This window comes from Xenopus laevis, chromosome 7S (assembly GCF_017654675.1).
Source record: "Xenopus laevis strain J_2021 chromosome 7S, Xenopus_laevis_v10.1, whole genome shotgun sequence".
NCBI classification, from domain to species: domain Eukaryota; kingdom Metazoa; phylum Chordata; class Amphibia; order Anura; family Pipidae; genus Xenopus; species Xenopus laevis.
In genome coordinates this window covers 18,389,592-18,414,256 of record NC_054384.1, presented here as the reverse complement: position 1 = coordinate 18,414,256, position 24,665 = coordinate 18,389,592, and the positions used below count along the sequence as shown (strand labels likewise).

Genomic DNA, 24,665 nt, shown 5'->3' with positions numbered 1-24,665 from the left:
GTTTTTCTTTGTAAAGTAATTACTGATCAAATAGGAGGAGCATAACTGATAACTGAAGGGACCTTCCTATAAAGGGGATTGAACTACAACTTTTAGGTTCTGTTGATAGCTGTAGTCTTACAACTGTTGTTGTTGGAGAACTTTTACCACCAAATGGATCAGTTCCTAAAATAGGGTCCCGCTATTGTTACTAGCCTGATTCCCTATGATCCCCATCCCCAACTACAGCAAGTTTCTCCCGCAACAATAGCACTCGGGTTCATTCTGCTGTCCAAATCATTTTAGTTTATTTCCCACTGACCCAGGGATATGTCCATGCACAAGCCACACACATACCTTCATTTACGCAGCAGGGATCAACTTGCTGATGGAAGAATTTGGAGATTGTAGCTCAGCAGGTTGAAGATCCCTGGTGTTGTGGCAAGGTAAACTAAACTTGCCCGCTGCAGAAAATGTGTTGGGAAGAACTTTCTGCTAGTTGTCCTTTGTCAGTTCTAGCTATATATTAAAATGTGTTAAAACAGGTTCGTAGGAGCCCCTCCAACAATTCATTGAATGCATCTTGCAATACCCTTGGTTGGATATGTATTAGGTTTGCCATGCAAGAAACAATGCAACTGTGCACAGGAGAGCTCCTAGCCTCTTGCTGTTTGTGGTGATATCAGGCTGAAGATATTAATGCAACAAAGGTCCCTGTGCTCCCCCATCCCTACCTGTCATGCAGTTTACATCAAGGTGCAAAATCCCCATGGGGGGTGGGGCTCTGGTTCAGTTGCATCCCCAGTCACTGATAGACTAAAATACAAGGTACACTATCATTACTTATCCTGCCCATCAATCCTTGAAGTAGTATCATGTGAAATGTAGGCAAATGGCCATATTCTAATAAGCAGCTTTGATGTGTGTTCTGAGCCAACATATTCCCCGAATAAAAAAATCTATTTACAGGGCACGTATCATATGCTCTTTTGTTCTTTAAAGTTTTGTGCAGATTTAGAATCTTTTGATAATGACATTCAGTGGCACAACTAGATGCCATTAGAACTCCATGCTCATTTCTTTGTCCCCTCCATTCAGGGCTGCCATCAAAAACCCCACCTTTGGTTGTTGGATGTGTGGGATTACTGACATACTGATTTATGCAAAACGTAGATTTTAAAGGCCCTCCTACTGCTGTACAACCTGTCAGTTTACCTTCCCCAGTCACCCCAGTTTTTATCCAAGTATTCGTGCTTTACAGTGTCACTTTACTTCATTGTCATAAATCTAAGTCCAACCTATGGGACTTTGTCGAGTCTGGTATTGGTTTCTTTGCAAACACTACAACCTAATTGTTGTGTTCTGGCCTGCAACATTTCATTCTTTTCTAATAAACTATTTAGATTTCTTTGACTGTAGAAAGTGGATGATGGGAAGCATAAACAAGATGACAAGGATCTCTGTACAGCACCCAAAACCTGTGCCAGTACAGCTAGTGGAGAGTTTACTAGGAACTGCAGTGATTGCTTTCTTGTCTGTGTAATAGACCTAAGGCTATTATCTGCTCAATTATTTCTGCTTTTATGACAACTATGCTTTCACTTCTTGGCATAATTTATGATTTTATCTGCCTATGGGTCCCTTCTCTGTATACTTTACTATCATACTAATGGTGTCTTCGGTATATTGCTTGGTATTATGCATCATTTTTGATTTTCCCTTTTAGCTTGCAACCACAAGTTCAAATACAGTTTGTTGTATAATAATTTCGGCAGTGATGCCCCAAGAATAATTTCATTATAAAGTGCCCTTGGGTTTGTATGTGCCCCAATAATTGTTTTTAGTTAAAGAAAAATTATTCTCAGCAGCTTTACAATATACATTCATCATAAGTGTTTTACAGTTACTAGTCTTTAAGTAATTTCAATAGCAGTAGAAAGCAGTATATGTCTGCACTACCAATTCTGACTTCTGAAACTAAGTAGCAGCAGCCAGATGATTAACACACCTGACTACAATGTTTCAAGAGTCAGAACCAGAGAACACTATGGGATAAACAAATACGTTCAGTAGCCATGACATTTACAGATAATGTTGAAACCAGTAGCATTATTTAAACTTCTTATTTTTATCAGACCTATTATTTTTCTCTATCATGTTTTAAAACTCTTTAATTAAGTTGCTTTTATAAGCAAACTATTTATAAGAGCGACTGAAGGTTTATAGAAAACAAGCTTTGCTCTCCGGTATTGGATTTCATTTCAAAACTGTACCCCAGTTTCTAGGGTAAATAAGCCTAAACCATTTAAATTCCAAGTCTAAGAGGTGCAAAATAAAGTTAAAAAATGTAAAACCAAAAAAAGTATGCATGGTCTTTAGATTGTTGCTGCCATCATTCTACTAAATGTTAAACCCTTTTTATGAATAGAATTTTTCTTAAAATCTGCACCACAAAGAATGATATATTGCCGTTACTGTTCTGAGTGTCCTTATAATTGCCAATTTATAGTCTTATTCAGCTTTCTGTAAATGATATCCTTATAATACATAAAATTAATGCATATCTTGTAAATTATAAACGGTGACTAGTTAAGTCATCCGTTATAAACTGTGAATAGTGATGTAATTTTTGGCACAGGACTCCCTAACTTGTGTATTATAATAAATAAAGTACCCCCTTGATGGAAAATATGAGGATATTAGAAGTAACCTTGGAGTTCCATGACCTGCCTCATGCTTTTATATGGTCATGGAACTCCTCGGTGACTTATAATATCCTTATATTTTACAATAGGGGCTACTTTATTCACAATATAATACACAAGAGCCATGACCATGACTGATACCGTCCATATATTTTACAACAGGCTGTACATTATTCCCGATATGGAAAACACACATTTTGACATTGGAACATGCTGTTTATAATTAATTAAAGGGACAGCAGAATACTCCGCGACTACTGCAGCTTAGAATGGATGCACTATGAATGATGCACCCATAGCTTAGGTGACCAGTGATGGTAGGACTGCGCATTACTGACAGGAATGCTGACTGCATCTCTCTCTTATTATCAGTAATGCTGTGGGTGCAGCTCTCAAAGCATGCCTAACGCAGCTGTGATCTCTTGCTGTTCTATGTTCCAAAGAAAGATAATGGGGTTATATAGAATTCCCCAGGCACCCAAGCCTAGCTAAGGTCAGTTAGGGTGAGATTTCGGTGAAAACGTATTTGCTGTTGTATATGCCCTAGGAAGTAGCGCTATTTATAACCTTATAATACACAAAAGCCATGAATATCTTGTAAAATATATCCTTATAAACGGTGAGTAGTGATGTAATTACTGTCACATGACTCACTAAAATTTGTGTATTATAATTAATAAAGTACCCCCAGTTGTAAAGTATAAGGATATTATAAGTTACCTCGGAGTTCCATGACCTGTATAAAAACACTCGGCCTTCGGCTTCGTGTTTTTATATGGTCATGAAACTCCTCGGTAACTTATAATATCCTTATATTTTACAAGAGGGGGTACTTTATTTACTATATTATGATCTGATTGGGGGTCCTAGCTAACATTGCTTATAAACTAGACAACCACTGACTTATGCCTCTGTCACACACACTGTTTTAAACACTGACGAAATGCTGTGTTTGGCACTGGCCTTAGAACAATTTTAGATATTTGTGTTTACCATGCTTGTTTGTTGGTACAGGTATGGGATCCGTTATCGGAAACCCGTTATCCAGAAAGCTCAGAATTAAAGGAAGGTCATCTCCCACAATATCCATTTTAATCAAATATTTTATTTCATATGATTTCCTTTTTCTCTGTAATAATAATAACCTTGTAGTGATGCAGTGTCGGACTGGCCCACCGGCTACCAGGAAAACTCCCGGTGGGCCCAGTGCTAAACTTACCGGTCTATTTCATGGCCATTCTCTATTTCTATGAGAACAAACAGGCTAAATAGATGGAATAATTGATTATAGTATGTAAAGAAAACAGACTAGGAGAATAGAAGTTGATTGAGGAGATGAAGAATATTATTGCTGAGAGTGGGCCCCATGTCTAAGTTTTTATGGTGGGCCCCTGGTCTAAGGTTTTTGGGTGGGCCGCTGGTGTCCACTGTAATGGTGTGTGGGCCGGGATTTTCCAGTCAGAAGAGCTCAACCCGCACCTGCCTGCGACCCAGAAAGGGGGGGTGAGAGGTCAACCCGAATCTGCCCGACCCGCGAGTATCGGCCCGGCCCACACATAACGACTACCATTGTTTGCTACATGCGTATGAGAGGCAAAACAATCCTATTGCGTTTATTTAAATAATTTTTTAGAAGACTTAAGGTGTGGCGATCCAATTTATGGAAAGACCCCTTATTCGGAAAACCAGGTCCCAAGCATTCTGGATAACTGGTTGCATACCTGTAAAAAGACCCTGATATCAAGCATTAAAGGAATTGTTCAGTGTAAAAATAAACACTGGGTAAATAGTCTGTACAAAATAAAAAATGTTTCTAATATAGTTAGTTAGGCATTCAGTTACTCCAGCCTTTATACATTACATTTGTGGCTAACATAATAGCCAGAGCACTACTTCCTGCAGAGACTTGATGGGGGGGCCACATGGGTCATATCTGTTGCTTTTAAATCTGAGCTGAATGCTGAGGAGCAATTGCAAACTCACTGAACAGATATGTACCATATGGCCCCCCTTCAATTCGCTGACTAGCTCAGAGTTATAGAGCTGAAAAGCAGGAAGTAGTGTTCTGTTATGTTAGACACCCAGTCACTCCAGCCTTTATACATTACATCTTTGGCTAACTAACTATAATAGAAACATTTTTCATTTTGCACAGGCTATCTTATTTACCCAGTTTTTATTTTCACACTAAACTGTTCCTTTAATATATATATTTAAATTAGGTCTTTCCGCTGTTGATGGTTTCTTTCAATAGGCAACACTTCTCTCTGCTTTCAGACTTGGGGGCACAGCATTCAGTTGGAGTAGCTAGCTGGCACCAGTCTTAGGATTTTCCAAAGAAACACACAAACAAAGCTTGCATGGTTTGGCTGGGTTATGTAATTAAGAGGCTTATTTCCCTGCTTCATTGTAGCTCAGTAGAGTTCAGCAGCCGCACATATTTGTCATTGTTTGGCGCTACACTACTTTAATGTGCCCGTGCTGTAAAACTAAGTTGACGGAGTCAGGGGAGACGGTGAAATATAACTAGGGGTCACTTATTTATCTAGCAATGTTGTTTCATTGAACATTAAGTCAGCGAGCCAATTGTATTATTCTATGTCATTTTGCCACACTATTTACTTTCATGAAAGGCTTGCAACTTCAAAGGTGACATCATATTAAACCACTTTCATCCATTGTATTGCTACAATGAGAATCACAGTGCTTTGTTGTTCTCTATTTATCTTTTTTAGCACTAACAAGATTTAGGGCAGAGACACATACGAAGATTCAGGGAGATTTAGTCGCCCGACAAATATATATTAATGTATGAATGTTGAATGTTAATGTTATCAGGGGTCACTTTTGAACACAAGTGCAATTTCAGACACAAATGAGCTGGGTTTGTTTTTTTTTTTACCCATAATGCATGTTTCTTCCCTATAAGTTAAGTAATATTGCAGCCTCACTCCAAGTTGTCAGCCACAGTTGTGTCTAAGCTCTAAAGAATGCAGTTGCACTTTCAGTGTGATGCAAATCCAGTACAAGTTGTATCTATCATTTACAGAGTTGGAGTGGAGTGTGCATTGAAAATGTTGTTTGTATCTATTTCACTGGGTGCAAGTCTGGTTCAACCCACTCTGGAAACATTGAAGCTACAGCCATGTCTAGGATGGCAGTTAGTATCTTTAAGGTTCCCCAGTGTCAGAACGTGTCCATTTTAGAGCACCCCCACTTGTAGGTGTGTTCATGAATGATGTAAGGAACGATATGATTTTCATTTTTTATCATATGTCGCTCTTGAAATATTTAGCTTTTTGTTCTCCAGTTTGTAATTTCATCTATCTGGTTGCTAGGGTCTGAATTTCCCTAGCAACCAAGTATTGATGTAAATGAAAAACTAGACTATAAATAGGAGAGGCAAATAATTCAAAAACTATAGAAAATAACTACTTCAAAAGTTGATTTTAGCTAATTCTTTTATAACATACTTCGAGTTAAAAGTGAGGTGAACAAAAAGTATAGCAGTATATTTGTCTCTTTCCGTACGTCTTTCGCTGTCTCTTCTGTAGCAGAAGTCACCCTTGCATGCTTCTTCACAGGTTTTTTAACCTGTTCAAAAGTCTGAACCACCAGGGCAGAGAATAGATAGCAACATGCTGATGCTGCTTCAGTAGCATTTACAAATACAGGTATGGGACCTGTTATCCAGAATGCTTGGGCCTGGGGTTTTCTGGATAACGGATCTTTCCATAATTTGGATCTTCATACCTTAAGGGTAAGGCCAGACGAGGAGATTCGGGGAGATTTTGTCGCCTGGTGACTCATCGCCACGTCTTTTGCGCGACTATCTCCCCGAACTGCCTCAGCGTCTTTTCCCCATAGGCTATAGCGCAAAATCGCCTGCGCTAATGATGCGTTTTCAATAGTCGCCCAAAGTTGCCTCAGTGACAAAATCTCCCCGAATCTCCTCGTCTGGCCTTACCCTAAGTCTACTAGAAAATCATGTAAACATGGTTCTGCTTCCAATAAGGATTAATTATATCTTAGTTGCGATCAAGTACAAGCTGCTGTTTTAGTATTACAGAGAAAATAATTCTGAGCTTTCTGTAATTATTATGGAGTCTATGAGAGACATCCATTCCGTAATTTGGAGCTCTCTGGATAACGGGTTTCAGGATAAATGATATCATACCTGTACTTTAAAAATACTGAAAACATGTAATGAAAAGTTACATAGAGTTTCAGCTTCTTTCATTTAGTAAAGTTTTAATTATGGGTTTACACAGGGATGTATTGAGGTATAGTTCTACCCTACTCACAAGACCTTTACTGCACCCCTCCCCGAAGGGCAGCTGGGGGGATTTTTATTTTATCTTAAAATCAGTTTATATAGGCACCCGAGGGTCGACCCCCCCAAAAGCTGCTGCCCTAGACACAGGGTGACTATATAAATACAGACCTTTGTTTACACTCCCTTTATAGCAGAATGACCTATGCAAATACCATTATTACTTTCCATTCCTTACCAATATCTTCTGTTTGATTTTGTCACAGGCTTCTTCTATTCACAATAATATAAGATTATAATGAGGGTGCATTTCAGCAACAAAGACTACCCTTGTTTTCTCTTTGGTTATTTTCTTTTTTTTTTTGTTTGTGGAACATGAATTGCAGCGTGATGTCAAGCTATTCATTTGCAATTGGTTTTCTGCTTTTACCACAATTGTCAGGAGTGTTGTGATTTCTAATTCTCCTTTTGCCAGAAATGTACATTACTGCAATATGCTGATCGGCTATAAAATCATAATTGTCCGACTGCCTGAAAATCAATGGTTCTTTACTAGACTAAAATGCTGTGTAGATATGCCGCCCTCCTTTGTAGAGTGCTTTAGATATCATGGTTTATAGCCCTTGGTCCATCCTAATTACTGATCCAGTAATAGATATAGAATGATATGAATTGAACCAATACAAAGGTAGCTGAAAGGTAGTCCTTTCAGTTGGAGTTGTGGTATACAAGTATGCAATAGAATAATACATATTCATATGGAGAAGGTTCATACAGTGTGTGTTTTACAGTTAAATTCTAGAAAGAGATTAAATTGATGGAAATTGAACCAGTTCCTCGTATAGGCTATGGTCAGCTAACACCAATTTCATCCATATATGACTTGTTAAGATGCTAGGCCATTAGAGATATGTATCTACTGTTCCACTACTCGTACCACTGGGCGAGTAGGACACTAGGAAAAAATATGGTGGACCCCCGGGGAAGGGGGATTTGTAGCGTGGCCTGTGAAGGTGGGGGGGGGGGTTGGGGGCCCATGCGTATGTCAAAGGGGTGTGTATGAGCCCCTGATGTGGCAGCCCCGGTGGGCCCAGAGGAGCCCTATTCCGACACTGACTACTACTATGGCAATGGGTGATGTCGGTGCTTGCCAACTATTTCCTTTAGTGGGACAATTCAGTTAGCTAAGACTTGCATAATAAATGAGCAACAGGGGCCTTTACCCATGGCCCAACCATTAACCATTTCATCTACAATAGCATTGAAACATATATAATGAAATATATCCTAGAAATGGCAGACCCTATTACTATTTGTTTTATTAATAAAATTATGATTATGTAAAAGAAATGTGTATGTTAACTTTAGTCAGGCTATGGAAATCTTTTGAGTGTGGGACAACCATCAATGTTTTTTTTTTAAATGAATGTTTGAAGCAGGAGTCCACCCTATCTAAACCCCTATCAACCTGTTGCCTTGCGTTGAGTTGCTTTTGAATAATCCATCACCCGCTTGTCCATTTGTTGGATCTAGCAGTATGGACATAGACAAAACTCTAGAACATTTATTCTTTGATTAGATGTGCAAATATTCCTTATTAAATAATATAAATAATAGGATACATGTACTGGGATTGTGTCTACTTCATGCTGTTAAGATCTAACTAATGTCATGTTTTGATTCTCATGTTAGACTTCAGGCTGTAAAGTGACCCTTTTTTCACTTCATTTTCTCCTGTCCCTGTTTAATATCTGCCCAAAGCTATGTGTTCCTTGTTGTCCTCTAGTTCTCAATAAATCTTTGGCTTCTTGCAGACTGTAATCCAATTGTGATCCGAGTCAGTCAGAGCAAATTCTGATCCTTCTGAGAATTGGCAGTCTCAGACAGTGGGGTAAACGTTTTGGCTGCTCCAACTTCACTTGAAATGACCGAGACTAAGCGCGTATTAGATCTAATGCTGGTGGATCACAATTTACTCTTGAGTGACTGAGATCACATATTCTTCTTTGCTTCTCTTCTAGTTCATTGCCTTTCTATACATTCTGTTTTCTTCCTACTCTTCATGTAAAGATACCTGTTCTACACTAACCTTATGAATATTCCTTTATCTTTATGCAAGAAATGCACATACTGTCTGACTTCCATTTTGCTTCTAGACTGTTTAAGCCCCAGCCCAAAGATACAGCAACCTTAGCAGCGAGAAGTTATTGTGCCATGTTGCCCTCTTTGGCAGGTTTATGCCAGGCTCAGTATACTTGATTTTTGCTATTTTTATCTTGTTGCCCTAATATCATCGATGCATCTATAGCGTGGATTGGGCAGCTTGGAAATAAACTTTGATCTGCTGAGGTTCAGATGGCCCAGATGATTTAATATTTTGTGATTGGGTAATATCATGAATATTGTCCCATCACCGTTGCCTTAATGTACAGCCAGGGGCGTAACTACAGAGGAAGCAGACCCAGCGGCTGCAGGGGGGCCCAGGAGGTATAGGGGCCCCATGAGGCCCTAATTCATATAAAATTCCAATAAATACTGGTAAAACAGGTCAACCTCTAGACATTTTGGGGGCTTGAAAAATAATTTGCTGTGGGGCCCAGTAATATCAAGTTATGCCACTGTGTACAGCCTTGTGCCATCACTATCTTCCCTTTCTTCCATCTTTCTTGGATTCTTGTCAAGTACCACGCCACTAAAATTCAGTAATGCCACATATCCATCATCCTGAAATGACTGCCTTCTGACCCGCCTTCTGACCCATCTGCTGCAAAAAGAACCCAACATTCCCTGTCTGGATATCAACCAGTATCGGTCAGTTCTGGGTAACGTTTAATCTGGCTGCTGAATCACTTGCTTTAGCAGGTTTTTAGCTTATGCAAAGGTACATCATGTTCAGGGTATTGGCAGCTGCACTGGTAAAATTCTGTAAATGCAAGAATGACAAATAGACTGTGGCCAGAATGTAGTGCATCTTGTGGTGTCCATCATTTTGTCTGTCGCTATGAGCCAAAGCAAGAAGCTCTTATGGAAATATTTCCTTACTAATTTAGTGTAGTGTGTGTGTATCCTTATTGGAGCTAAAACAATCCTGTTCCATTTAGTGAATGTTTTAATTATTTTATTAGTAGAAGTAAATTATGGAGATCCAAATTAAGGAAATACCGCTTATCCGGTAAGTACAAAAAGAGGGTAGACTGCCAAGGTTGGGGTTGTTTTCTCTGGAAAAAAGGCGCTTTCGAGGGGACATGATTACACTTTACAAGGACATTATAGACAAATAGCAGGGGACCTTTTTACCCATAAAGAGGATCACCGTACCAGAGGCCTCCCCTTCAAACGAGAAGAAAAGAACTTTCATTTGAAGCAACATAGGTGGTTCTTCACAGTGAGGACAGTGAGGTTGTGGAATGCACTGCCGGGTGATGTTGTGATGGCTGATTCTGTTAATGCCTTTAAGAGTGACTTGGATGATTTCTTGGACAGACGTAATATCAAAGGCTATTGTAATACTACGTTCTACAGTTAGTATAGATATGAGTATATAAGGATTAAATATATCTTAGTTGGGATCAAGGACAAATTACTGTTTTATTTCTACGATTGATTGAAATGGAGTCTATGGGAGAAAGTTTTCCCGTAATTTGGAGCTTTCTGGATAAAGGAATTACAGATAACCGATCCCATACCTGTTGAAAGTGTCTTCTGTGCTTTGTTTGGTCAGATACAATAATTCCTGAAATACATGGAAACTGTAAAATTTGAGTTGGAAAAAGTCTAAGGATTTCTGATCATAACCAGAAATGTTTCCCTCAGCAATTTTTTTTAATACATAATGAAAAATAAGAAAAATGTCTGATTGTAAGCTAAATTTACTTTCAGATTTACTTATCTGAAAAATAACAGTTACGGTATAAATTCCATATTCACGTCACTTGAAGTAATAAGTACATTTTGAGACTTGAAAATCCCTAGCTGTGGCATTTTTTGCTGATTATTCAGGTTTTTATGTGCTATTCTGCTGAAATAGCACAGGACTTTGAATGTTTAGGTGAAATTGCATTGCACATAATGCTCAGAGTCCCATATTTTTCATATCAAGATAAACAATCTGTTCCCATCTCGCTAGTTGGTGGCAGTAGCTATGTTTTGGTTGTAAAGGTTCTTTACTTTATCAGTCCTAGTAAGTGTTCTTTATATGCTGCCTTTATTTATCATCTGACTATAGTTATAGCTTTAGCTAGCGAAATTTTATTCCGAAAGCTCTGATAAATATTATGTAAACAAATAGTGCTTCATTATTTATGGATTAGCTTTTTCTCTGTGTTAATTAGAACCTTGTAAAATGATAGGCTTGTCACCTGTCTGGTTGTGACCTGGACAGCCCAGTTTTTCGAAGAGCTGTCTGGGTCAAAACAGCTTGCCTGGTATTCCAAATTAGGAAAACCAGATAGGATTCCCTGAGATTAAGGGCAGGACTCCACAGACGATTCCGGCGCGATCCGACGCGCTGCGCAAAAACGCAGGCGTCACGACGGATGCGACGGAAATAAGATAAGTAATGCTATTGTCGGATCGCGTAGCATTATTGATGCGACGTCGGATGCAGGCGTAGCGTGCAGCGGCTGCATCAGACAGTCGCGTCGCATCAATGATGCGACACGATCCGACAATAGAATTTCTTACCTTATTTCCGACGCATCTGAAGTGACGCCTTCGTTTTTGCAAAACGCGTTGGATCGCGCCGGAATCGTCTGTGGAGTTCTGCCCTTACGCAGCAATTGGCCAAAATCGGAGGTCACCACTCCATAGTCCCACACCTGATTTCACAGGCCCACCCCTCCAACATCATCCCACTTAACCATGTTATTGCTCCCCCCCACCTGCAGATCGTGGCCGGGAAAGATGGCAACCCTATACAGTGAGGATGATAACTAAGCTGGCATATACCAATAGTAATGACAAAACAATTGTGGGTTTTTATATATATATATATATATGTGTGTGTTTGTGTGTAATATATAAATATGGGTTAATCTTCTCCTTTCACTAGCTTGGATGTCCTTGATAGCATTTATATGTATACCAGAAAGTTACATTACTAGTTTGATTTCCCTATGGGACCCTCTGTTCTGTTATTTTAGTTTTCCATTTGTGATATTGTAAGATGATAATTTCAATATGACGCCAGTTGACTTATTGCAAGCCTGCCGCTGTAAAATGTCGTGACCCCGGAGCCCATCCGGTCTAAATAAAGCAAATTTTTTTTTATGATCCTGCAAGTTCGGGTGTAGCATTGACACCACTGATAACCAGCCATGCCGTTAGACTACCTCCTTTTTAAGGCTGATGTGAGTTATGCCTGTGTGAGCGGTTCTGTACCCAATTTGCGATGAGAGTGGTCCGTGCATTTAGCGACCTGTCATAGTAGCTGAACTAACCCCTAAATTGTACTAGGTGAACATGCGTGGAGTACCCATGGGTCACGGTGGGGCATGAGACGGCTAGACAGGCCTGCCAAGGACCCTCCGCACCTTATATGTGCTCTACCACTCTGTGCCCACCATGGTGTGAGTTATAGATCAGAAACTACTCACGAAAGGGACCGCTCCAAACCCAGGCCCCAAACTTTTCCCACGTGGCTGGGTCACAGAACCAATAAAGGACGGCACTTTGGTTAAAAGGCAGGTTTTTTGCAGAATACTGCAGATATACAAAGCCTTACGCGTTTCAGGAACAAGATCCCTAATCATAGGCTCATGAAAGAACTCTCCATAATAGCTCTTTTACATGTGCTCTATTACTCTGTGCGCACCATTTTGTGAGTTATAGTTCAGCAAGAACTATTGTTGAACACTGAAACAAACGAGGCGACAAGATATTTTTCTATGTATTTCCCTCATTGGGTCTAATGACCCGTATATACAGGTATACTTCTTATGAACTGCTACTGGTCCAGATGACTGAGCCCTTATATACAAAATGGGTACCATGTAGAAAAACAAGTATTTTTCTATGTTACACAGGTGTTAGTTTTTTTTCCTACTGGTAACACAGTTCCTCCTGTTTGTATACAGGGGTTGCCATGACAACCAGAGTTTTCTTGGCGCCATTCACTTCTGGGGGAGGGTATTTAGCAGTTTGTGTTGGTCAAAGTCTGTTTTGTTTTATATATATATATATATATATATATATATATATATATATATATATATATATATATATATATATATATATATATATATATATATATATATATATATATATATATATATATATATATATATATATATATATATATATAGACAAATACAAGATTCCTCTGCACTCAACCCATTATCAATATATTTAAGACAGAGACATTTTGTGCATACTGCTACTGAAAAATGCCTTACCCTTTAAACAAAACAGGGATTGTTTGTCCATATATTGCAATATATTTAAGCTGGCCAACTACGTCAAAGTCATCCCATATCTGGCCAGTCCTATGCTCAATTTTCATTTGATTCATTAAGAATTCTATGGTTTCATTATACATTTTATAAAAGGGACGAATACGTTTTACCTGCAACTTACTAGCTGCTTTCAAAGTAAAACTCCAAACTTGGCTGCCCTTTTATTAGACACCAGTGGGATCACCTGACTATAGTTGGAGGGGGTGGGAGCTACAACATAGAGCTGGTCACTGCTCTTGTAGAACTATAACAAACAAGGGAAAGTTGTGCTCACCACTAGTTTTTAAAATCATTATGAGGGTGTGACCACAAAATACATATAGACAAATACCCTCATTGCACCCCCGCCTAATGATTTTAAAAACTAGTGGTGAGCACAACTTTCCCTTGTTTGTTATAGTTCTACAAGAGCAGTGACCAGCTCTATGTTGTAGCTCCCACCCCCTCCAACTATAGTCAGGTGATCCCACTGGTGTCTAATAAAAGGGCAGCCAAGTTTGGGAGTTTTACTTTGAAAGCAGCTAGTAAATTGCAGGTAAAACGTATTCGTCCCTTTTATAAAATGTATAATGAAACCATAGAATTCTTAATGAATCAAATGAAAATTGAGCATAGGACTGGCCAGATATGGGATGACTTTGACGTAGTTGGCCAGCTTAAATATATTGCAATATATGGACAAACAATCCCTGTTTTGTTTAAAGGGTAAGGCATTTTTCAGTAGCAGTATGCACAAAATGTCTCTGTCTTAAATATATTGATAATGGGTTGAGTGCAGAGGAATCTTGTATTTGTCTATATGTATTTTGTGGTCACACCCTCATTGCACCCCCGCCTAATGATTTTAAAAACTAGTGGTGAGCACAACTTTCCCTTGTTTGTTATATATATATATATATATATATATATATATATATATATATATATATATATATATATATATATATATATATATATATATATATATATATATATATATATATATATATATATTATAAATAATACACAAAAGGCTCAAATTATATCATTATAAATAGGGATTCCCCCGAATCCAGGATTCGGTTTGGGATTCAGCCAGGATTCGGCCTTGATTCGGCCTTTTTCAGCAGGATTCAGATTCAGCCGAATCCTTCTGCCTGGCCGAACTGAACCGAGAGAGAGAGATGGATGTAAACTACACCTTTTTCTGGTTTCACAGCACTGATGTACATCACAGATATAGTGTTAGCCATGTGGTATTTGACAGTTTGGCTGAGATTAAACTTTGAACTTGCAGTTATTATTCAGTCCTACTGCACAGCTGCTGCAGTCTTGAGAGAAACGTTGGCTCCTAAACCTGCTTTTATTGAAATCTTCCTATTGCCGCAATTGGCTACATTCATGACATTAATCATTCATTGCCTCTACCCATCCTTCTGTTCCGTTCTGGGGGAAACCTATGGATCTCAGAGGAACTGATGTTGGCATGGATATTGACTATTTCTTTACTTTGTTATATACACAGTGTTCAAATATCTAAATTTACCAACCCATAGACAACTGTAATAACAGGCACTGATACTGCCTTTTTAGTGCAGAAAAAATATGGCAGGCAAAGGTCAAAATACGCCCCATATACCATTGCAGTAAGGGTGAGCACTAATTCCCAAAACATTTGTAGAAACCCAACAGGATTAATCATAGTGACAATATTTTCAATATACGAGGTATATTGGGCCACTTATGGGGTTTAACAGCAAAATCTGTCACGTTTATGCAGACAGCACACTTGGCTCAAATGCTGATGTGGCCCATTAAACATGGTGCATTCTTTACAATTTACTGCATGATATAATGTCTGTTTAATGATCAGGAACTGCTGAATAAGAAGAGTCGTGATGTTTTGGAATAACATCCGAAAAAGAAGAAACAACATTTGTTGTAAACTATTCTTTTGTTGTGTATTGCACATAATCTGAAAGCAAAATGCTCCTCTGTGACCTTACTGCTGTCACTGCAATAAATCTTTTCAGGCTTTCCAATACAATTTTATTGGACTAGCATAAAAATTACAACATACTCTACGTGCACTAGTCTCTGCTCTCACATTTCCTTGCAAAACTGCTGAACTTTTCACTTTAGTAACCAAAGAGTCTGGAAGTTACAAAATGCATAATAATATATTTATGGTATTATTATGAGGTTGCATAAAATGCTTACCAGGCACCACAGTGGTCACAATTCAGTGCAATCATATTTATATAAACATCTGAGTTTTTTTAAAAGAAGGTTTTTTTGGGTCATTCCAGACCATACCAATGTCTGGTTCCTGCCCTGCAGCCTTTTTACTACATCTGCTGATTCCCTCTTTTGTTGGCAACCAAAATAAACTCTGTAGATTCTTCTGCCTGGAAAAAATCAGCTTTGGGTGGCATATGCCTTCTTTTTTACCCAAGACTAAAATAGAAACTTGGATCTATTGGTACTTTTTCACAAGGGACTTTCAACTTGACAGTGTTTCATGATGGTCTCTAGTCTGCCTTTGGGGCACACTCGTATTTGCACAGTACCTTGCCATAAATGTTCTAAATATCATCATTATCATGGACTTGCCTTTTCATTATAAGGTTATCTAGGTGGCACTGGGCAAAAGGATCATCATTTTCCTAAAACCAAAGGTATTGATGGGTGACAACTTGGCTAGGTTATATTTGCTATCTCTTGGTAGCAAAACTCCTGGAATGACCCCTTGTGCCATTGTCCTTAATTATATCCTACTGGCATTTCCACATTCTATAGCACTAAATCGTATCTCAACTGTCTCTAGGAGGTCTAAGTCGTCCTTCTGCTAGAGCATATTTATCAGAAAATACATTACTTGGTATTTGTGGGTAAAACTCCAATTCTTTAAAGGAGAACTCAATTCTAAAGTTAAAAAACCCCTACCCTACATAGACCCCCTCCCTCCTCCCCCCAGCCTAAGTCTTTACTTACCCCTCCGCGCATATTCTGTCCAGCGGAGTTGACAGGCACCATCTTCTGCTGCTTTATAATCTTTGGAATGTGACCAGCACTTCGGCAATTTTCGCGCAAGCACAATTATTGCGACACAGAAAATTGCTCCAACTGCACATGCGCCGATACAGCACTTCCCCAAGATTACAGAAGAGAAGAAGATGGTGCCTGTGAATTCCGCTGGACAGAATCTGCACCGAGGGGTAAGTAAAGAGTTGGGGCATTTGCCCAGGATAACACTTAAAGGGGAAGGAAACCTAGTCGGTGCAAACCCCCCATCCCCCCCTCCCGTTTGTTGTCCACCCTCCCTCCTCCCCCCTGGCCTACCCCTCCCGCAGGGCAAATGCACCTAACTTGTTACTTACCCTTCTGCGCAGGTCCAGTCCAGGGAGTTCACAGACGACCTCTTCTTCCACGCGATCTTCTTCCTGCTTTGAACGGCGCATGCGCAGTAGGATCATTTCGCCGGTACGATCTACTGCGCATGCGTGTGACTTTTGGCGCATGCACAGTAGATCCGTACCGGCGAAATGATCCTACTGCGCATGCGCCAAAACGCCGTTCAAAGCAGGAAGAAGATCGCGTGGAAGAAGATGTCGTCCGTGAACTCCCTGGACTGGACCTGCGCAGAAGGGTAAGTAACAAGTTAGGGGCATTTGCCCAGCGGGACGGGTAGGCCAGGGGGGAGGAGGGGGGGATGGGGGTTTGCGCCGACTAGGTTTTCTTCCCCTTTAAGATGAGGAGGGGGGGTCAATGTAGGGTAGGGGTTTATAAACTTTAGGGTTGAATTCTCCTTTAAGATAGCAGGAGTAGATTAAAAAAAAAACCTAATTGAAATAGTTTTTCACTGCTGAAGAAGTTTTGTACCATGGTCTTTTTAGTAACCTCTAACAAAGATTAGCTCCAATGTGTGGTTTACCAGTGCTGATTTATTTGCTTCTGAGTAGCCACAACTGGTTTGTTGCAGCTTTTTTTTTTTTTAGAACACTCCTCTCAACAGAACAAGGTGTACCTGAGAACCATTTATGCATGTTAAATCTACCATGTTCTCTCTTGGCAGCTTAAGCTTCCTGGCACAAGGTGGCCAAAAGTTAACTTGACATGGGAAAGTTGCCTTTTGGAAACTGCTTGTTTGGATTTTACCGAGGCGTAAAGCATAATAAATTAAATTTTAACTTTTTAACTCGGGCCGCAAGCAACTTATATTGACACCTCTCTTTGGATAAAGCCCCTAAATCATTTTTGGTTTTAGACTGCAGATAAATTCCACCATAGATAAAATATATTGTAGAATTCTTTATAGTTTTTACTTTTGAAAAACATGTTCTTAGCCATACTAACCCTCCTCCTGTAGCAAAGTTTGCAAATACGCCACAAACATATTAATCGTTAGTGTTGTGGTCCAGGGTGCTATTAACGGTAAATATGTCATTGCATTATATACCCACAATTCAGCTATATACAAGATCATATCATACTTTTCTTTAAGGCCTTTTCTAGAGATTACTAGTCTGTCTAGCTGACAATGTAAAGGGCCCAAACCAGTCTTTACAAGGTTCCAACCTGAAGGGATGAATTTTTTTGCTGTCTTGACAATATCTATATCTATAACTATAGCAGGGTGACATAAGTCATAGGATAATAGGGAGCATGACCAAATATTATAAGTATAGGAAAATGGACTTTAAAGGAACAGTAACCCCAAAAATAAGTGTTGTAAATGTGTTTAATATAGAATACTGTTACCCAGCACTGGTAAAAAAAAAAATTACATTTGTTTCAGAAGCATTACTGTATTTGATATAAACATGGTGTGTGCAGCCACGGGGCAGCCATTCCAGCTCAATAGGGCCATAGACTTATGTTTACATAGCAGATAACCGAAAAACGATGGACATTACAATGACAAGCTACAGGACTTGAAATAAAAAAAAATATATATATATTTTCACTTGTTGATGTTTATTGCAAAATGTTTTAGTATTTCAGTGCTAGGAGGTTTGAACAAGGTGTAATTATTTTTAAAACTCTGTGGCAATAGAATGTAGAATGGAATTAAATCATAGATATTCTAAATGTTCTAAGGCCTTAGTGTTCACTTTTCGTTGATTTTGGTTTCTATTTCGTATTGGTAAAGACATAATCTTCTATTTCTGCAGGCTCCAGTTTTACAAAGTTTTTATGCAAATAGGACTTTTGGCTGACTATATGATAACTTTCTTTTTCTATACAATCAGCGCCGTTCCTGTTCACATTGCCGCCTGAGGCAGCTCCAGTAATGCCGTCCTACCAGCCCGATTACATTTCCCGGGGGGAGGCAGCAACGCTAGTGCGGAGAGCGCAATTGCGCTCTCTCGCCCTAGTAAAGCCGAATTTCCGCCTCATTGGCGGATCGCCCCTGTATACAATAACAGTTATGAGAAATTAAAATATAATAGTTAATTTTCGACATATTCGATTCATTATTCATGTTTATCTGTACAGTTTGTAGGGAAATGGTTAATGCAAAATAGCTTATGTATTCAGCTGCCCAATTCTTGTCTTGTCTGGTGTTCGGTTTACTTTTTTCATCCTTTGCTGTATTGTTGGCAGCCTAAATTCTTTTCAGCCCTAAGAAGCCAAAAATAATTTTGTCTCTGGTCCAAATATTAGGAGTATTGTCGGAAGTTATGTTGGGACTGTGATCTGGAAACAAAACTACATTTCTCACATACCTTGTTAACAAAAGGAATCATTTTCTACATATCCAATTATTACTCACAAGTGTTGTTCAGAATAACAGCAACTTGTTGGTGTTTGGTGATTGGCATTGGGCTAAAAATAAGAAGTGTTAAAGACCACATATATTTAAAATCTTTATAGTCATTCATTTTAACGGATTCATCAGTTTGATGCATTGTCTTGTTTCTCATGATCCTTAAAAGAGAACTAAAGCCTAACTAAAGAAGTAGGCTAGAAATGTTGTACATTATGTTTTGGGCTTCTGTACCAGCCCAAGGCAATCACATCCCTTTAGCAGTAAAGATGTCTTTCCAAAGATGCCCCAGTAGCTCCCCTTCTTCTTTTCTGCTGATTCACTGCACATGCTCTTTGCTGCTGTCATTTAGGGACCCACTCACAATATACAGTACACATAGCCATATAAATGTCATAATATAAGGCTGATTAGTACTTAATACAGATAATTACTACAGCTCAGAAGCCAGTGCAATTAGCATCGTAATGCATACCTCCCAACATATTGCAAATAGAAAGAGGGACAAAAAGATACTTTTTTGACCATGCCCATTTTTGTGGCCATGCCCCCTAATTACCATATTCATTTGGCACGTTATTAAAGTTTGAACACATTTCTGTGGTTTTTATGTGTTATTACAGTTTTGCTAATGAAAGTGAAATGCCCTTTAAACTGAAAGTCACAGTTTCCCCAAGAGACCTGCCTATATTAAATTGTTACAATTACTTATTTGCTTATCTTAAATTGTTACAAAAGTATCCAAGTGCACCTGGTTGCTGTTCTGGGCTCTCTGCCAAAAGCCAATTAAGTTAGAAACTTTGTATCTGTTTTTGGCTGTTCAGTTCAGGAGATCAAGAGAATGTCGGGACATTTCAGTAACAATCCTGGACTGCAGATTGAGCTGTCAATATCGGGACTGTACCGCGAAAAAAGGGACAGTTGGGAGGTATGTTAATGTAATCAGCCTTGTCGCTTCAGCTTATATTACTAACCTCATTTTCTAATTTTTTCTTATAAATTTGCGACAACCCCTAAGCTTAGCTTCTCAACAGCTGCACAGAGCCCACTGAGCATGTGAGTGTCACAGACAATCTCCAAGATGGTGACCCCGTGACAATTTTTGAAGCCCTGTATCATTGCTGCTATTGACAAGCTGAACGTTTAGCCTGGTACAATAAGTTTAATATGTAAAATATGGCTTTTTTTAAACAAATTCATTTATAGGGTTTAGTTCTACTTTAATAGTAATTTTTTAAGTGACCCGTCTTCTTTAAAAGTTACACCATCAATCGGTCTTTCATTGTTGCTCAATACATTACAAGGCCTATTTCTCACTGAAGAAGCAAAAAGTATTAATAGATGTGCCTTTTATTGCCAAACCACAGTTACAAAAATCACGGAACAGTGTGTATGTTTGTAGTTAACCAAGAGCTGTAAAGAAGGGTTAGTCATTATTTTAATGTAAAAAGTTCTTATGCCAGCACCTGGCTGGGCCTGTTTATACTGGACACTTCTGGCTGGTCAGCTATTGCAAAATAAGGGATGCAAAGATGTTGTAACTACCTTCTTACAAATAAAACAAACATTTTTTGGGAGGTTTAAGGAGAAGGAGCATATAAATTAATGGTCTAGTAGGTAAAGCAGTAGGGAAGGTGTAATAGTTAACTGCTGATGTCCCAGGTTGGCCATATTTGATTCTTGGTTCGCTCCCCTTTCCTTCCTATTTCTTCCCTTCTTTCGTCTTGCAGCATTGCCTTTTTTCTTGGCTGAGTGGCTGACTCAGGGCCAGATGGCATACACTCACGGGTTCTAAGAGAGCTTAGTTCAGTTTTAGACCGGTCCCTATTTCTGATTTTCTCAGATTCACTTTCTTCTCGTATGGTACCTATGGATTGGAGAAAAGTTGATGTCATTCCAATATTTAAAAAAATCTCAGCCTGGCAATTATAAGACAGTAAGTTCCACATCTGTGGTGAGCAAGGCTTGTTAAGGGATCACATTCAAAAATTTGTCCTAGTGAATGGCATTATGAGCAGCAATCAGCATGGCTGATTGCTGATCATAATGTCATAGGTCATGTCAGATAAATTTGCTTTATATGATAAGGAAAGTAAGATGCTGGACAGTGAGGGGGGTCGGCAGTAGATGTGATCTATTTGGATTTTGTCAAAGCATTTTATACTGTGCCTCGCAAATAACTGCTTTCGAAACAAAGGTCTGTTGGGCTTAAAGGAGAAGGAAACCCCCAGGGCGCTAAACCCCTCCCCCCTCCCCTGTGCTGCCCCCCCTCCCTCCTCCCCCTGGCCTACCTGTCCCCCTGGGCAAATGCCCCTAATTTTTTACTCACCCCTCTGCGCAGGTCCTGTCCACGGAGTTCGCAGTCTCCATCTTCTCCCACGCGCGTCTTCTTCCTGCTCTGGCCGGCGTCTTCTGGCGCATGCGCAGTAGGAACAGGTACCGGTACGGCTCTACTGCGCATGCGCCGAATGTCACGAAGTGAAATTGGAAAACTTCGTGACATTCGGCGCATGCGCAGTAGAGCCGTACCGGTACCTGTTCCTACTGCGCATGCGCCAGAAGACGCCGGTCAGAGCAGGAAGAAGACGCGCGTGGGAGAAGATGGCAACTGAGAACTCCGTGGACAGGACCTGCGCAGAGGGGTGAGTAAAAAGTTAGGGGCATTTGCCCAGGGGGACAGGTAGGCCAGGGGGGAGGAGGGAGGGGGGGCAGCACAGGGGAGGGGGGGAGGGGTTTAGCGCCCTGGGAGTTTCCTTCTCCTTTAATGAAGTTGTTTGCACATGGATATGGTGGTTGTTAATGGTACATCAGGGCTCATTTTAGGGTCCACTTTTATTTAACTTGTTAATTAATGACTATGGGGAGGGTATTGTAAGTAATGTATCCGTGTTTGCGGATGACACAAAACTATCCAGCCTAATAAATTCCATCCAGGATGTGGCATCCTTGCTAAACAGGATCTTGACAAACTGGCAATCTGGGCAGCTAAGTGACTGATGAGATTAAATGTTGATAAAAGTCATGCACCTGGGATGTAAATATATCCAAGCCACTTATACCCTTAATGGGACTGCACTAGGCAAATCCATATTGGAAAAGGACATTTGATTCCTTGTTGCTTGAGCAAGCAATGGCAGTCAGCAGCATCAAGCACAAATAAGATATTGAGCTGTATTAAAATTGGCATAGATTCGTGACACGATGGTGTCATTCTCCCTCTGTACAGAGCACTGGTAAGGGCCCATCTAGAATATGCCGTAAAGTTTTGGTCTCCATCACTCAAACAGGACATTATTGAATAGAGCGGGTACAGAGAAGGGCAACTAAGCTGGTAAAAGGTATGGAAAAATCTCAGCTATGAGAAAAGACTGGCCAAGTTGGGGTTGTTCATGCTGGAAAAGAGGCGCTTAAGAGGTGATATGATAACTATGTATAAATATGTAAGGGGATCATATCATAATCTCTCTAATGCTTTATTTACCAGTAGGTCTTTCCAGCTGACACAAGGTCACCCATTCCGATTAGAAGAAAGGAGGTTCTGGCTAAATATTCGGAAGGGGTTTTTCAACAGTGAGAGCTGTGAAGATGTGGAATTTTCTCCCTGAATCAGTGGTACAGGCTGATACATTAGATAGCTTTAAGAAGGGGTTGGATGGCTTTTTTGCAAGTGAAGGAATACAGGGATATGGGAGATAGCTCATAGTACAAGTTGATCCAGGTACTAGTCCGATTGCCATTTTGGAGTCAGGAAGGAATTTTTCACCTCTGAGGCAAATTGCAGAGGCTTCAAATTGGGTTTGTTGCCTTCCTCTGAATCAGCTCACATTTAGGTAGGTTATATATAGAGTTGAAAGGTTGAACTTGATGAACGTGTGTCTTTTTTTCAACCTAACTTACTTTGTTACTGTCCCTACTGTTTCCTCTTTTATCTCTACCATCTCCCAATTACATATGTGATGTAATGGTTGCCCTTTATGCAGAAATGTGTCAAATAATTAATCATATTGTAATTATCTTCCATCTCAATTGATCCATCCCCTTCCACTACCTGCGCACTTTCTCTCTACTTGCCAAGCATTGTAGTTGGGTGCCAGGTTAGCTCTGGCAGCACCAAGTGCAGTCTTATTAAGAGATTGTCCTGCTAACAGGGAATGCAAGCAAAATGAATTATTGGCCTTAAAGGTGGTCTACTGATTCCCCGGCCCACTGTGTTCTCCTGGCAGCTTGACATGCCTTTGTGTACTCCTCCATGGGTTTTTCAATTGCCTTGTGTCGGGAAACTGGTGCCCCAGCTCCTGTTGTCTGAACTATTTGGATATTCTTGTTTATTTGTTCCAGGAAGGCGTTCACCGGGGATTCTTAATACTGCTGTATAGGAATCATTGGTTTAAATTCTACTTTCCGTAGATAATCCAGTTATATGGTGGGAAGAAAGATTATCAAAGATGTTTTTTCTGGATAAAAGATGCTTGCAGGGGTACATTATTATATATAATGTATGTTCGAGAACATTTTAGACAGCTAATGGGGATCTTTGTTCACATACATCAGGTGGCCCCTCCTTTACACTTGAGGAACATAATTTTCCCTTGAAGCAACGAAAATGGTTCTTCACGCTGAAGGCAGTTAGGTTTGGGAATTCCTTTAAGGGTTATTATGTTGTGGCAAATTCTATTAATGCCTTTGAGAGTGACTTAGATGACTTTTTAAACAAAATAGTAACCAGGGCTATTTACATTTCTACAGTTAGTTTTATATATGTATGTGTACAGCCCACACTATGTAACTATAATACAGTGTGTACATAGACTTAGCATCTCTGAACTGAAAGTACTGCTCACTAGATCAAGCAACATTTATAATTGTTCCCAATTTGTTTCACTCCAGCCTTGACCAGATTTCTTTCAGATTCTAGCAATAGTCAGCCAACATAGCCTTCACCTAAGAACAAGGAAAACTGGAGACTTTCCTTGCTTTACATGAAACTCTCCTTATCTATGTTTTGACTTGCTTCTAAAGCCATTCACTAATAAAGCAGGACAGAACATATTCCACAGGCAACAACTGTAACTGAATATTTGTCACTAATAAAGGGACATAACAACCTCACCTCAACTGTGAAATGTGGGAATAACTCTGAACTTTGTAGATTTCTGTTTGCAACACTGGCAGCATAAACCTGATTTTGTGCAGGAGCAGGTTTACCCGCGGTTCAAGCGGGTTCGGGCAGACCCTCACATCATTAAAACCTGATTCATTTATTTAGTTCCTTTTTTCATTATATGAAACATACCTAGAATTTTGCCTAGTTTGTATGTTTCCGTTCAGTTATGTGGTTTAAAATGAATGGAAACGGATGGAAAAATAAACTGCCCTTTTGGAGCAATTCAAGTGTTCATAGTTTAGTAATATGGAACATTTAAGGTGATTGGAAACCTAAAAGCTACATTTTTGTCTGTTTTTCCTTAATTGACTTTTCTTTTGTCCTAAGTAAGTAAACTAAAAAG

General features: G+C 39.5%; 1 protein-coding gene across 3 annotated transcripts in view; it reads left to right on the top strand.

The window, feature by feature from the left end:
- cnnm2.S (cyclin and CBS domain divalent metal cation transport mediator 2 homeolog S) overlaps window positions 1-24,665 on the top strand; it is a 90,443-nt gene that overhangs the window by 1,944 nt on the left and 63,834 nt on the right. The gene's annotated exons all lie outside the window — the stretch shown is intronic.